At 41.7% G+C, this 14894-nt stretch overlaps 2 non-coding genes across 2 annotated transcripts; both read left to right on the forward strand.

The window, feature by feature from the left end:
* Positions 1-562: 562 nt before the first annotated feature.
* LOC136530046 (small nucleolar RNA R71) lies at positions 563-671 on the forward strand. The gene has a single exon (XR_010777554.1). It is a non-coding gene; the product is annotated as a small nucleolar RNA R71 (small nucleolar RNA).
* A 12587-nt stretch (positions 672-13258) lies between these two features.
* LOC136529998 (small nucleolar RNA R71) lies at positions 13259-13365 on the forward strand. The gene has a single exon (XR_010777509.1). It is a non-coding gene; the product is annotated as a small nucleolar RNA R71 (small nucleolar RNA).
* The last annotated feature ends 1529 nt before the right edge of the window (positions 13366-14894 follow it).

Genomic DNA, 14894 nt, shown 5'->3' on the forward strand with positions numbered 1-14894 from the left:
CATTGGAAGCTAGCTTTCTAGATAAACCCTCCATAATTTTAGCTTGACCAAATACTAAATCTTTCAAAGATGGTTGGTTATTGAAATTATTGAAATTATTACCTTGATAGTTACCTTGGTAGTTTGGACTCTGTTGCTGATTCCACCCTTGATTCTGTTGAGGATGATAGTTGTTGTTATTGATGCAATTCACATCCTCTTGGGTTTTGGGACAGTTGTTCCTTGAATGCCCAGTGTTTCCACATTCTTCACATGTCATGCGCGAGTCATAAATGTGCATGACTTCTTGCTTTACATTGGCTCAGTCTTCAAGCCTCTTCATCAGTAGATCTATCTTGGCAGACAGCATATGTACCTCCTTGAGTTGATGCATACCTCCACCTCTCTTGCGGGGTTAAAGATGTTCTTCATTCTATCCTTGGTTGGAGGCCATCTTCTCTATGAGAGCTGTTGCTTGTGTGATTGTATGTGATAAAAGGCACCTCCAGTAGTAGCATCCACATTCTCACGAGTACTGCTTGTCAACTCATGGTAGAAAGTCTGCATGAGTAGTCAATTCTCCATCCCATGACGAGGACATTCTGATATGTAGTCTTGAAAGCGTTCCCATGCCTCCAGGACAAATTTATCATGTTGCTGCTGAAAGCTTGAAATTCTTCCACGCAGAGCATTGGTTTCTCTTGCTCGACAAGAGTGAAGGTTAGCTCCAAGGACTTATACAAAGAGAATTCTGGGTTAGGTAATAGAATCTCGTTTATATACCTCGAGAAGAAAAACACAACGTTTCCTACATCATTATATTTCAAATGATGCCCTTGCATCAAGTAGTGCTCATCAATATCGATGCGTGGAGTAGAGATGTATGTGACATCTTGTCCATCCAATGCACCAATACTAGTGGCAATACAAGTCACAAGGGACATGCAAGAGATAGATGTAGAAGCCTTGAATGTTTCTAACCAATGTTTAAAAATTTCTTTCACAAGAGCCATTTTAGTCTTTTTAAGCATAGCATAGAGAATTTGCATTTCCGCATGGTAAACAAATCAAATATCTTGTCTAGAAAACAAAGTCATGGCAATCCATCGATGCATGAACCTCAAAGTAGGATGATGAATATTCATATTTCAAGGTTGAAACTTGCCAACTACATTTTGACCCGAAATTACTCTTCAAAATTCATGGCGATTAAAACCTTTGAGAGCATGATCTAAGTCAAATGAGCATTTTGTACTAAAGCCTAAGTGAGAACTGAGATTCCTCCATGTAAGATAATATTCTTTCTCAAAAAACAGAAAATAATCCCACCCTCAACTTCTTGCAAAGAGCATAAAAACTAAATTGTTAGGAGGTGAGAACCTAGCTCGTCGATGAGAGCAACATTCTCCCATCCGTTCTCCCATCCAATGGCTTTCCAGATGGTGGTGAATTTAGTGTCCATACCTATCTTTTGGAGAAGGTTGGGGTCATACGTTGGCATGTGGATGAACTCGTGATTCGTGATGAGGTTGTATTCTTGCATCTCCCGGTCTCCCTCCAAATCCAGGTGTGGATCATCGTTGCCTTTCTCCATCGGTTGCTCTTGCTCTTTCATCAGCTCGGTTTCTTCATCTTCATGCATTGGGCTGTCTTCGGGCTTGTTGTAGCTCATGCTTGTGCTTCCATGGGAGAAACTTGAGCTTGCTCCCATGGCCTTCTTGAAAGTACCGGTGACCTTCCTACCAAACTTGCCCATGGCAAAAGCAACACAACAAGCTCTAAAACGGGGTTACATTAGCGAAATTAAATCATACAACCCATGAGCTTGACTTGGTGGTCTTGAGCTTAGGAATTTTCTGCAAAGTTTCCTTGCTCTCAAGCTTTGTGGAAAAATATTTTGCAAGTGGTGAAGCAAAGAGAGTGAGAGGGAGTGAAAAATGGAGTGTTTGAGGGTGTCAACCCGAGTTCTCGATACTGAGAGGGGTAGGAGGCAATGGCTAGGAGCCGTTGGAGCAGCAGTAGCTGCAGTGGTGCTGGGCAGGGTGCGCCCACACCAGAGGTGGGCCTGCTCAATCCCCCCTTTGGCAAGTTGCTCCCAACGACCATTTTGAAGATGTAGTCATTGGTGCTTCTGTCAGTCTCGAAATTTTGCTCACAAAATTGATTTTGAAACAAAACTTTTATTATATTTTGAATTTTCATAAATATTTTAAAAATAAGAAATGATAAGACAAAAATCTATACTATCAAAAAAATATTTTATTTTATTTTTCTAAAAAATTATTTTGAAGTAAAATTTTAAATTTTGAATTTTGAAAGTTTGAAATTTTGAATTTTTTAATTTTTAAAAGATAACCACTGATTTACCTTCGGCAAGGGCTCGACATTTATATTCCGTCAGCAAGACTTTTTATTGATATTTTCATTAATTTTAGCCTGGCCTAACACCAGGTCTTTCAAGGAGGTTTGGTTTGAATTGAAATTTGAATTGTAGTTAGAATTACATCCTTGTGGGTGGGGCTGGTTGTTCCACCCATTATTACTTTGTTGGCGAAACCCATTGTTAAGATATGTAGCTTCCTCATGGGTCTTGGGGCAATCATTCCCTGAGTGGCCAACTTCTCCACAGACTTCGTAAGTCATTTGCGAGTCCATGACTTGAACGGTGGCCTTCATGGCTTCCTTCTCATGGGCCCTTTCGCTCAGTCTTTTTAGCAGTAAGTCCATTTTTGCGGCAAGCATATCTGCCTCCTTCATGGTATGCATGCCTTTTTGTTGTTTTTGTTCTTCCCCTAGCTTTGATTTGCCACCATTGTTGGCAGTCCTTAACTCACATTTCTATCGCCAACATTTAAACAAAATAAAATAAATATGAATGCCAAAATTTAGAATTCGGGTTTATAACTCACATTTTCCATGAGTTTTGGTATATACATGTTTTGCAGGCACAAGTATGAAAATTTACCAAAATACGCAATCAAGAAGGCACATTCAAGCAGAACAGAAGCAAAGCCCAACCAAACTTCAAAATTGGGCTAGAACACCAGCGTGGGAGCCATCTAGGCCCAGCTAGCAACCCACTAGAGCAAGGTGGTGGGGACTAGGATAGCCTAGGTTGTGCCCGCTCCCATGGTGCGGGTACACCACCCCTAGCTCTACTCAGTCCCACCTTGCTCTCGTGGTGCATTCAATGCTAGGGGAGGTGGTTGCATGTGGTGCTTTCCTAAAATACAAGCAAACCCCCTCTCCACATTCAAATCATCATACACTTTGGAGAAGAAGAAGAAGGGCTACACATATATCATTAGCTTCTAGCTAGACTTGTTAGGGAGTGAGAGAGGGAAAGAGTTAGAGGAATAGCAGATTAATAGTGCCCTGTACTTCTTGTACTCAGCGAGCCTAGTACATCAGGGTGGAAGGAGTGCCGGACTTGTCGGCTACACTCTACACTTGTACCTCTACAAATGTCGTGCTACTTGGAGTAAGACATTTGTGTTCATCTTTTGGTTTGATCCCTTAAGTATAAGTTATCATTGTTACTACTTGTGGTTTCGTTTTTTGTCCTTCGTTTGCCTCGTATCCCACGGTTGAGGGGTAGGCGATAGGTGGTGATAGCCCTATCCGTCCTTTATAATCCACCACATTCGGATATGACGTAGAGCCATAGACCAGCATCGACTGGCAGACTAGTTACAACCTGGTGCTCGAAGCAAGTTTGTAGTAGCAAAGTTATCTTCACTTAAGGTTTCTACCCATAGAAGAACCTCACTACCCGAGTTATCCTTCATCTTGTTCTCCTTGGTAAACTAGCCAAGAGACTACTTTCACCTCTATTCCTTTGGGAAAACACGATACCCTGAATACTTCCGAGTGAAGTGCTACAATGGTACTTCTGTGCGCTTGCGAACTTTTCTGTTTACGCTAAGAAGCACCAACAAGCATTTCTGGAGCCATTGCCAAGGAATGGTTGTCATTTTAAACCCCAAACCTAGTTTGCCTATGTATCCTTTATTTTTACCTTTCTTTACTTTTTACTATTTTTAATGGAGCAACCTAACATTTATAACGTTTCTGCTCCCAAGGACAAGTTTGTAGAACTACCACAATCCTCAAAGCCAATCATAGCTTCAAGTTATGAACTCCGCCCTGGCTTTATAGCCATGGTCTAGGAAAAAGCCTTCTTGGGGTTAGATTACGAAAACCCCTACCATCACTTAAGGGAGTTTGAGCAGCTCTGTGCTTGCCTGGCCATTTCGGGCATGTCATAAGAAACACTTCGGTAGAAGTTGTGTCCTTTCTCACTTGATGAGATGGCAAAACAATGGTAAGCCCACAACGTAGGGAAGGTAGCTGGTGATTAGGAAGAAGTAAGGAACATATTCTATCTTGTGTTCTTCCCTATATATCGAATCGCTACCCTACGACAAAAGATACTCAACTTCCAACAAAAAGAGAAGGAGACCATAGGTGTAGCTTGGGACAGATTCTCAATTTTAACAAGATCTGGCCTAGACTTGTCTACACCCAACCTTGCGCTTTTACAACATTTTTGGTTATGTCTTAGCAAGGAATCTGCCCTATAGCTCAACATAGCTGCCGGAGGTTCATTTACTCATAAAACCACAGAAGAAGGAGAAGCTCTCCTAGACCGCATTCTAGAGAACACTCCCCCTGCTAGAACCCCTCCGTGTAGAGCCTGAGCTGAGCCATGAGGAAGTCTCTTTAGCTCAGGCTGAACCCATAACATCCTTAGAGAGACCCTCGCCCGAACCAGAAGATCCAAAGAAAGGTTTCCAACCTTTAGAACTTCCATATTTTGATAATGAATTTTTTGAAGATTTTGGAAATACCTCGAAATACTCATGTCAAAAGAGACCACCAGTTCTTGTCACTCCTCTTGAACCAATGGATAAAGAATCCCTTAGAGAGTCCATCAAGGAGTTGACCGCTATCATGAGCAGTGAATGGGCAGACGAGGGACAACATTCTTCTGAAGAAATTCAGATACTCACCCCCTCTTCAACCATTCATTGCAAAATTCGAGGAACTTGGGTGGATGTGCTCTATAACCCATCTGTTGGAGCAAACCTAATGTCTACAGTCTTTGCATCTGCTTATCTAGGTGAAAAATCTCTGGCTCCAACAGTTAAGTCCCTTAGGTCTAGTCCAAGAACTAGCCTAAAAGGGCTTGGGATTCTCCATGATACAATTTTACATCATAGAGATATTGAAGTATCCCTTGATTTCCATGTCTTCGAAATCTAGGATTTTGACATCTTGATAGGGCATCCCTTAGAAAAAGTTATCGTGGAGCCTCCATCAAGGGCATTGGACATAAAGTTGGGGAGAGACACTTTTACCATTCCTATCACTCAAGCTAAAAACTCACTAGTAGAATCTCTCCCCTATCCTAACCTACCCAAGGAGGTCATGTCGGTTTTACCCTTTGATTCTCCTGATTCGTCCATAGAAAAAGATGCAAAACTCTTCATTGAAGAAGAGGTCGACTTAGGAGAAACCATCGATCTTCCCACAGAGGAAGTACCGGCACAACTTCCGGCTGAGCAAAAACCCCTACCCACCGGTCTACGCTATGCTTTTCTAAATGGCGACAAAGAAACTCCTGTAATAATTAGCGATAAGCTTTCTGATGAGGAGACATCCAAACTCATCACCATTTTAGAGAAACATAGGTTGGTCTTCGGGTATTCTTTGCAAGATCTCAAAGGGATTAGCCCAACTCTCTGTACCCATCACATTTCGATAGATCCGTCAAGTACGCCATCTTGAGAGCCTCAGCATAGGCTCAATAATGCAATGCAGGAAGTCATGAAGAAGGAAGTCCTCAAACTTCTTCATGCTAGGATTATTTATCCCATACCACATAGCGACTGGGTTAGTCCTGTCCAAGTGGTTCCAAAGAAAGGAGGCATGATGGTCGTTGAAAACAATAAAAACAAGTTAATCCCACAACGTACCATCACGGGGTGGAGAATGTGCATTGATTTTCAGGAACTCAACGTGGCAACAAAGAAAGACAACTTCCCACTACCTTTCATTGATGAAATGTTAGAGTAGTTGGCAAAGCATTCTTTCTTCTATTTTTTCGATGGGTATTCGGGATATCATCAGATTCCCATCCACCCGATGACCAGAGCAAGACAATGTTTACCTGCTCATATGGAACCTATGCTTATCACAGAATGTTGTTCGGGTTGTGTAATGGACCCACGTCATTTCAACGGTGCATGATGTCTATTTTGTCAGACATGATAGAAGAAAACATGGAGGCAGTGTTCGCCTAAACGGCCAGTAAATGATAAACGGTGGTAAACTGTTTGGTTTAGGGGGTAAACGGAAATTAAATGGTTGACCATTTAAATGGTCAGAAAACAGGAAAAAACGGTCTAAATGGCCTAAATGAAACGGAGATAAATAGCATTAAACAGGCTAAACAACTGTTTAAACGGTTATTTAGGTGAACACGAGGTAATTCTAGTTCAATTTTGTATGGATAAATTTGTATAATTAAGTTTATTATATTTATAAATGGGTACACTTGATATGTTACATGCATAAATATCTATATTTGGTTCTTTTCACATGCATAAATATATATACATACCAAAATAATTGATTTTTACTCAGATAAATATGTATAAATGCTAGAATACTTGATTTTTTACATACACATATATCATTATATGCATTTTTTTAAAGTACAAAACTGTTTAGACTGTTTAACTTCGTTTAAACACCATGTAAACAGCCTAAACGCTAAACGAAGGGTGACCATGTAAAGACCGTTTACCGTTTAGGAAAACATTGCATGGAGGTTTTCATGGACGATTTTTCGGTCTATGGAAAAACCTTTGATCACTATCTAGAGAATCTAGACAAAGTTTTGCAGAGATGCCAAGAGAAGGACCTGGTACTTAATTGGGAAAAGTATGGCTTCATGGTCTATGAAATAATTATTCTTGGGCACCTTATGTCCGAGAGGGGGATTGAGGTAGACAAGGCCAAGATTGAAGTCATTGAGCAGCTACTACCCCCATGAACATCAAAGGGATCCATAATTTCCTAGGACATGCAGGGTTCTATAGGTGGTTTATCAAAGATTTTTCATAAATCGCTAGACCCCTCATGAACCTGCTAGCTAAGGATGCACCTTTGGAGTTCATAGATAAGTGCTTAACTGATTTCCACACTCTCATGAAAGCACTCATCTCAGCACCAATCATCCAACCACCTAATTGGTCGTTGCCATTCGAGATAATGTGTGACGCTAGTGACTATGCTATTGGTGCGGTCCTTGGCCAAACAAAATATAAGAAGCATCACGCAATCGCATACGCTAGCAAAACACTGATAGGAGCACAACTTAACAATGCTACCACAGAAAAAGAGCTCTTAGCAGTCATTTTTCCTATCGACAAGTTTAGATCTTACTTAGTGGGTGCAAAAGTTATCATTTATACCGATCATGCTGCACTTAAATATCTGCTCACTAAGAAAGACGCTAAACCTAGATTAATAAGATGGGTTCTTTTACTCCAAGAATTTGACCTTGAGATAAAAGATAAAAAGGGAGTAGAGAACACTATCGCCGATCATCTATCATGTTTGCAAGTCACTAACATGCAGGAACTCCCAATAAATGACTTCCTATGCGATGACATGCTACTCAAGGTGACTGACACAAACCTGTGGTATGCAAACATTGTGAACTTCATGGTTTTAGGATACGTACCACCGGGTGAAAACAAAAGAAAGCTGCAAGCGAAGAGTGACGTCACCTTTGGGATGACCCATACCTATATAGGGTATGTCTGACAACCTGTTGAGGAGATGTGTGCTAATGGCAGAAGGATTACAAATCATCGAGAAATGCCATGTAGCACTGTATAGAGGTCACTACGAAGTATTCCGCACACAAGCCAAAATCTGGCAGTGTGGGTTATTCTGGCTGATGATGTACGAAGACACCAAGGAATTCATCTGAAGGTGCCAAAAATGCCACCTGCAAGGTGGCATTACAGCTTACAATGCAATGCCCCTCCACTACAACCTACAAGTGGAGATCTTCGATGTTTGGGGCATTGACTTCATGGAGCCATTTCAAAAGTCCCATGACAGTGAGTACATGCTCATCGCCATTGACTACGTGTCAAAATGGGTGGAAGTTTTACCCTATAGAGCTGCTGATGATAGGCATGTAAAGAACATGTTTCATGAAGTGATCTCCCCTCACTTTGGAACACCACGAATGGTGATAAGCGATGGAGGATCCCACTTCATCGATAAAACCTTCAGAGCCTTCCTGAAAGAGCTTGGGGGCAAAGCACAACATGCTGCCCCATACCATCCTCAAACAAGCGGTCAGGCAGAAACTTCAAATAAACAAATCAAAAATATCCTATAGAAAACAGTCAATGTAATGGGAAAAGGATGAAAAAATAAGCTACCTGATGCACTTTGGGCATACATGATAGCTTATAAAACTCCCATTGGCATGTTGCTATTCTGGCTCGTATATGGGAAAAGCTATCATATACTAGTTGAGCTTAAACACCGAGCTCACTAGGCCATAAAGAGCTAGAACATGGATGTGAAGATGGCCGGTAGAAATTGTCAAAAACAAATTACTGAGGTTGAAGAATGGTGAGAGAAGGGGTACCAGAGTGCCAAGCTTTACAAGGAAAGAACTAAGAGATGGCACAATCACCGAATCCAATACAAAGAGTTCAAGGAGGGAGATAAGGTTCTTCTATTCAACTCTCGAGTCAAACTCTTCGGTGAAGGAAAACTAAGAAGCAAATGGCAAGGACCGTACACCATCATCAACACTTCGCCACACGCGCGCGATCACCATCCATGACGATGACGGTAACATTTTCAAAGTTAATGATCAATGTTTAAAAGTTTTCCTAGAGCCTTCTTATAACACTAACTTAGAAATAGATCGAATAGACTTAATTGCTTTTGATAAATTTATTCAAAACTTATGAAAATCTAAAAATTAATTATACTAACATATTCTTTCATATAAAATTTTGCTTTATCTTCTTAAGCAAGTCATCATGGTAAAATGACCTTTATGCCGTAACTAGACAAACCACGATTCTTGCTCTATCTTGCTTGATTTTTGCTGATCACATGTATATTCACTCATTAATACAAAATCATGTGAAATTTGAAATATGAATATTCTCTTGATTCAACTTTATCAAGTGCATCTTTGCTCTATCACGTTGTGATACTGTTGAATCGTAATCCGACACCAGCATCACTAAGATCCCCATGCACGCAAATGAACCTAGATGAAATCTCAAACCAAGGGGAGGAGCTAGGGGTGCGGGCGCACCCATGGTGTGGCCACACCACCCCTGGCACTGCTAGCCCCCAATCTTTGCATGCATCCTATTGATCCTCGGTGTATCACATCCATTGCAGTGTTTGGTTTGTTTCCTTCGTGGTAGAGGCTCGAGCACCTATAAGAACCACCTCATAGCCTCTCCTCTCCTCACACCAAGCCTCAAGCTTTCTCCTCTCCCACCACTTAGCACTCAAGTTCTAAAAGCTCTGCAATGGCCAGCCATGCCCTCGCTTTGTACACGGCCTCTAGCTCCACCTATGACCTTGAAGGAGTGCCATTGTCCATTGACTTAGTGCCTGAGAGCTCCTTTGTGAGGGAAGAAGCAAGGCTCATCACCGAAGCACCACTCGCTATCATGGCACCACCTAGCTATGACATGAGCGGTGGTTCGAGGCTCATGACCATGGTGTGTTCCAAGGCACCCCAAGGTGGCGCCAAGGAGAAGAAGATGTCACCAACATGACCTACCACTGGCACCATTGGCCTCAAGCGAAAGGCTTCCGACGTTAGCAAACCTAGCAAGCGCTCTGTTGTAACGCCTTTGGGCAATACTGTCTCTCGGCTAGTTCGTCCTTTTATACTGCTAGGCCTAGTCTCTCCTATACCATGGTGGGAGTGTTCAAACTTGAAGGAGGGTACGGGAAGGCACTCATATTCAAGCCGGCTAAAAAGTCAGTGAGCAAGCCGGCTCCATCGGGAAAATAGTCAGAATCCTCGGGTGCACCCCTTAGGTTCAAGAGGATGGTGAAGCCTCAAATTAGAGGGCAGCCCACTGGATTCTTTAGCGATAGTGACAGCGAGCAGCTACCCAAAGGCCCCACGCTCGCATCCCTTTGTGCTAATAACAGAAGTCTACATGAAAGCGTTAAAAAGGCTAATGATCTTCTCGCCGAGAGTCTAGTAAAAATCCAAGACCTTGGTGATGAGATCAATGAGCTTCGCCATGGCTTTGGAGAAAAGGTTGCTAGAGTTGCTAAAGCAATGGGAGTAGAGCACACTCTAAACCAACCTTTCTAGGTCACTCCCACTGCAAGAATAAATTAGGCGCATTTTCTTTATATTTCAAGCCTTTCATTCCTATCATGTTTAAATTTCAATCATGTAATGCGTCTATCAATTTATAAATAAAGTTTTATTGTTAGAAATATTTTGTTGCACTTGTTTTCTTATTCTTTCTGTTATCATAATAAAAACAGGAACAAAAACAAGTTTGGGGGAGAAACCACACTCACCCCCAACTCGGTTGCACAAAAGACGGTCAAATTCAAATTTGGTTTGTGCAACTCTCACTCTCTCATTCCATACTTAAATAAAGAAGCTTTAAAAATTGAATAAATTATAAAGTAAAAATAATATGCTCCATCTCCATGTCTTCCTATGATTAAAAAGTTTGTATACTTTTTATTCCTTGCTAAAATTCCTAAAAACTTGTAAACGCTTATTATAGGGAACCCATTTTATCTAAGTGATTGACGAATGATATATAGTAGGATGACATGATTATTTCTTATTTCTTGCAAAGTACTTGGGATTTATTTTACAAAACAAAATTCAAATAGCATGTTCCTTGAATGACATTCAAATACCTATCAAGGCCATATATGATCATTCATGACAAAACCTTCCATATATGCCTCTTACTTTGTGTTGAGTTTGGTCAAATTTTGTGACCCCGTTGAGAGATGTTTCATGCTCCCAAGATCAAAACTCACGTACACGCCACATATAAACAACTATTCCTACACTAGGAATACACTAAAACATGTTTTCCATCACCACCAAAATATATACTCCATGCTCTAAAATATGATCTCTCTAGCATATTTCTAGAAAGAGACAACAAGGCTATGCAAAAAAGATTGAAAAAGAATGGGACACATGAAGGTCTCGAAGTATAGAAAAAAATAGGGACACAATGAAGGTCCCAAAAGTATCCAAAAGAATAAAAAAATGATGGGAACATGAAGGCTCATGAAAAAGCTAGCCATGTCTCAAAATAAAAGTTAGGAAAGGAGATCATATCCAATAGAGGAGTATGATTCTAGCAAAAATTCCACACACTTGCACTATTTTGATCTAAGTGTATGATGCTTCTCTTCGGCGTGGTCTAGGATTTGACTTTACAACAAATGGAAGGTAATAGTGCCTCACAATGTTCATCCCTACCCAAAAACTCCATATAAGCTTTTTAGAAGTAGGATGATCAAAAGAGAAGGCAAAATTTCAAAATATGCCTTAGTAAGGAACCACTTACAAATTTGAGCGACTTGAGAGAATCATTCAAGGAACAAAAAGCTATCTTTATGTTTTAAAAATCATACAAAACCCCAACTTTCTGAGCAGGGATAGAGTAAGAAGATTTGAATCCAAGCTATTCCGTTTTTCAATTGCCCAAGACATTTTGGTAGACAATTGGAAGTTCATAGGTTCAGTTGAAGCTCAGAATAACCTGTATGGAGATTTTGAAATCAAGGAGATCAACCCGCTTAGTCCTTAGAACTTTACTCGAGGACGAGCAAAGGAATAAGTGTGGGGGAGCTTGTTGGCGGTTATTAACTCACATTTCTACCGCCAACATTTAAACAAAATAAAATAAATATGAATGCCAAAACTTAGAATTAGGGTTTATAACTCACATTTTCCATGAGTTTTGGTATATACATGTTTTGTAGGCACAAGTATGAAAATTTAACGAAATACGCAATCAAGAAGGCGCATTCAAGCATAATAGAAGCAAAGCCCAACCAAACTTCAGAATTGGGCCAGAACAGCAGCGTGGGAACCATCTAGGCCTCGCCAGCAACCCACCAGAGCAAGGTAGTGGTGACTGGGCTGGGCCAGGGTGCGAGCGCACCCGTGGTGCGGGCGCACCACCCCCAGCTCCGCCCGATCCCACCTTGCTTTGGCGGTGCATTAAATGCTAGGAGAGGCAGTTGCGTGTGGTGCTTTCCTAAAATACAAGCAAACCAGCCTCCTCTAAGCTTATATAAGAGGATCCCCTCCCCACATTCAAATCATCATACACTTTGGAGAAGAAGAAGGGCTAGACATATTTTATTAGCTTCTAGCTAGACTAGTTAGGGAGTGAGAGAGGGAAAGAGTTAGAGGAATAGCAGAGTAACGGTGCCCTCTACTTCTTGTACTCGGTGATCCTAGTACATCGAGGTGGAAGGAGTGCTGGACTTGTTGGCTACACTCTATACTTGTACATCTACAAACGTCGTGCTACTTGGAGTAAGACATTTGTGTTCATCTTTTGGTTTGATCCCTTAAGTAAAAGTTATCATTGTTACTACTTCCCTGCGGGTTCATCATCTGTCATCGTGATGGGTGCTCTAGTAGAGGACTCCTAATAAAGACGGAAGTTTTTGGCCAATGCAAGAGTAGTAGAGGTTAGCATAGACGTGGTGTCTAAGCTATAGGTTACCTTCGTTTGCCTCATATCCCATGGTTGAGGGGTAGGCAGCAAGTGATGATAGCCCTATCTGTCCTTTGTAATCCCCCACATTCGGATACAGTGTAGAGCCATAGACCGGCATCGACTGGTAGACCAGGTCCAACCCATTGCCTGAAGGAAGTCTATAGTAGCAAAGTTATCTTCACTTAAGGTTTATGCCCTTAGAAGAACCTCACTACCCAAGTTATCCTTCATCTTGTTCTCCTTGGTATACTAGCCAAGTGATTACTTTCACCTCTGTTCCTTTGGGAAAATACGATACCCTAAATACTTGTGGACTTTTCTGCTTACACTAAGAAGCACCAACAATCATCTTTTCAATGAGAGCCATGGCTCCATTGATGATGAGGAAAAGAAACATGCCTCTAGCAGCGGCTTCTATGTGCCCCTTCAACATGGGCGTAAGCCCCTCATAGAAGTTTTAGAGCCCTAGCCAGTTTTCCATTCCATGGTGTGGGCAGGCTTGGATGTAATCCTGTAGCCTCTCCCATGCCTCAGGGATGGATTCCATTGAAGTCTGCTGGAAATTTGAAATTTTCCCCCTCAGGGCATTGGTTTTGCCTGTGGGGAAAAACTTCACGAGGAACGTTGTGGAACATTTGTCCCATGTTTTGACAGCTTCCTTCTCCTTGTAAAACCACTGTACCGCCTTCCCCGTGAGGGAGAAGGGAAACAAAAGGAGCCTGATGCTAGCTGGTTCGACTCCTTTGATGATGATAGTGTCGCATAGCTCTAGAAGTGTTGCAAGTGTGCACTTGCGTCCTCACTAGGCGAACCAAAGAATTGGTTTGCCTGCACCATCATGATCAGGCCAGTGTGAAGCTCAAAGTTTCCAGCTCCTGTGTTGATAGCGGGCCCAACAGGCACATTGGCAACAATGGGGGTGGGGTAGTTGTGAAGTGTCTTGGCCATGGCAGTAGTAGAGAATGGAGTGGGGTGACTGGTTCACTTGCTGGTGGAGTGACAGAAGAAGAAGTGGCACGAGACTAGCTCTTCCTTAGGAGTTCCTCTGGGTTTTCTGTGTAGTTATCTGGCAGGTCAAAACCACTCATACACTATCCTATTTTCGTCCACAACATGAAGAAAACAAGCAGAGTTAGCATGCATAAACTATGGCTACCATTATATGCATGTGATCATGATCATGTCCTACTAGATTCTTTAACCTATGCCCTCCCTGGCAACGACGCCAGAAATGCTTGTTGGCATTTCTTAGCGACACCACTAAGATTTGAGTTTCCTAGCGATGCCGCCAAGAAATACCATTGACAATAGTTCTTAATGATTACAGAATTAATATCTACAAGCGCACGGATCTATCGTTGTAGCATTTCACCCGAAAGTATTCAGGGTATCGTTATTTATATTTTTCCAAAGGAGGGCAAGGTATAAGAGTCTAGCATGTATATAAACAAGATTACATACTTGCATAGTAAACCAAAGTTCATGATAGGGGTAAAAATGGTATATTCAGAATAGTGGAAACACACTTGGGCCAACCTCAAGGATAAAAGGAAAACAAAGAATAAAAGATGATCCTTAGCAGATCAGGCATGTTCTAATATAGCCGTGCAAAGAACAGTCGATGATCATACAAAATAAATGATTAGAGCTAGAACTAAGTGTAAGATAGGTCGGGAGGCCACTGAGCACTGGTCTGCCAGCAACCTCATGTGACGATTTAGACTCCTACACCCTACCCAAACATGGGGCATTATGAGGGATGGACAGGCCACCACCACCAGCTGCCTATAATGGGAACAGGGGTCCCAATCTTCCGTCAGGTGGAGGTAACTATCGTTGTGGTGAAGAATGACACACCGATCCGTCTTCAGATCTAAAGATTGAACCCTACAATCTTAGCACCACAACTCCTCTGGTTATCAACCGAGACACGAATCCGGTTGACCTCGCCAAGAAGGCTCATCCCTGCCTGCACAATGAAGAACACAAGCAAGAACAAGAAAGAAAGCAACCAAATTGCAGATGAATGATTAATCTCACGAAGTTGGGGTCTCACAAACCGATGAACGACAAAACTGTTCTTGACAGATTAATCAAAGCAAAACCCAAAATCTA

The sequence above is a fragment of the Miscanthus floridulus genome, chromosome 19, assembly GCF_019320115.1.
Source record: "Miscanthus floridulus cultivar M001 chromosome 19, ASM1932011v1, whole genome shotgun sequence".
Classification (NCBI taxonomy): Eukaryota; Viridiplantae; Streptophyta; class Magnoliopsida; order Poales; family Poaceae; genus Miscanthus; species Miscanthus floridulus.